We start from the raw sequence: 1,670 nt of genomic DNA, 5'->3' as shown, positions 1-1,670 counted from the left end.
AGGACGGAGGGAGTATATATATAATGTACGTAAACGATGCGAGCTAAGTTTTTGAAATTTAAGTTGGTTTGATTGTTTAGCAGATTGGACCGTTTTATATTGTTCAAACTTGTATTCATCGAGTCGATTTCGAGTTGTTTGTGAACAAATTCAATGTATATTTTTTTATGTTATATAAATTTTTTATCGAATATTTATTAATTTAAAAAAACATGATAAAATTAGTAAGTACAAGAAAAAAGTATGCCCAAGAGATATAATAGAAAAAACCAATAATAAAATTAAAAACTTTTTTTTTGACGAAAAACTAGATATTTTATTAACTTAAATCTATCTCAATACTCTGTCAAAAAAAAAAAAATCTATCTCAATACAAGCTTGAATGTTGTTAGGAATAAACGGCCTATCAAAACTACGACTTGAATATAAATACGATTCCCTAGCAAGATGATGGACAATCATATTTGCAGACCGTTTGACAAATATTAATTGAAGATTGTTTAGACGCTGCATAAAACTTTGACATTCTGAAATAATCGCTCCAAAATGAGACCACATTGAAGTTGCAGACCTGATGGCTTGAACCACAACCAAGCAAATAGACTTCAGGGTAATTGATAACCATTTCTTCTGATCAATCCAGCTCAAGGGGGCCTCCGCAAGAACTGGGCTAATGCACTCTGACTTAGTCAAGACTTTTGCTTCTATCAATCTTCCATTTAAATCTTTAGTGACCATTCCGAAACCAACTTCAAACCTATCTTCAAAACTAGTTGCATCAACGAACATCTTAACTGTGTTTGGTTGGGACTTTACCTTGGAAGTCACTCTATATCCATTAGCCTGTGGTTGAAGAAGAGTGCTATTTAAATTTGAGGAGTTCACTACGATTCAGTTATGAGTTGAACATAAAAAAAATCGGTTCAACTAAAATTCCTTGTCAAACAAAATTTTATTAGAATTCAAACTCGCTAGCAAACTAAATCGATTCGAGTCAGGTTCTTTAATAAACAAACATAATCATTCGTGAGTATTATGTTGGCATCCTGTTTTTTTTCAACTTGCTTGAGAAATTATGCAATCCTCAAATATTAAAAAATAGAAAATGATTCGAGTTCTGGGATGTATTGTAGAAGGTGGGGTTCAATGCAATACTCATAATTTCAAATCTTAATTCAACAACAAATAAAAGATTTAATTTTACATGTAGATATTGATGAAAGCAATGAAGAACACAGTGGTTTAACTTCACAAAATAAATGGTTTATTTATTTCGTTGTTTTGCTACAACCTCAAAAAAGAGTTTCTGAACTTCAGTTATTCTCAAGAGATACAGATTAGTATTCTTGCTCTTGCGTGCTTTGCTCTTTACAGAATGTGATATTTCCTATATATTTATCAGAGTAAACATATCACAGTCATCACGGGTTCTGTAAGTCTACAAGTAGATTTTGCTTTTGCGGGTACTTGTAGATTATAGCCCATGTGACTTTCCTAAAATGCTAATCAAACAGATATTACTTCGTATGAAAAGCAACTTAGGAACATTCTATTTTGAACTTTGCGAATTCCAGTGGATAGTGACTTGACACCTTTCAGCCGGTTGTCCACTACTTTTGTGTATCTTTGAGCTTTTGTTGTAGACTTTGCAGGTGTGCTACAAAAACAGC

This window comes from Daucus carota, chromosome 9 (assembly GCF_001625215.2).
Source record: "Daucus carota subsp. sativus chromosome 9, DH1 v3.0, whole genome shotgun sequence".
Classification (NCBI taxonomy): domain Eukaryota; kingdom Viridiplantae; phylum Streptophyta; class Magnoliopsida; order Apiales; family Apiaceae; genus Daucus; species Daucus carota.
This window is presented reverse-complemented; position numbering follows the sequence as displayed.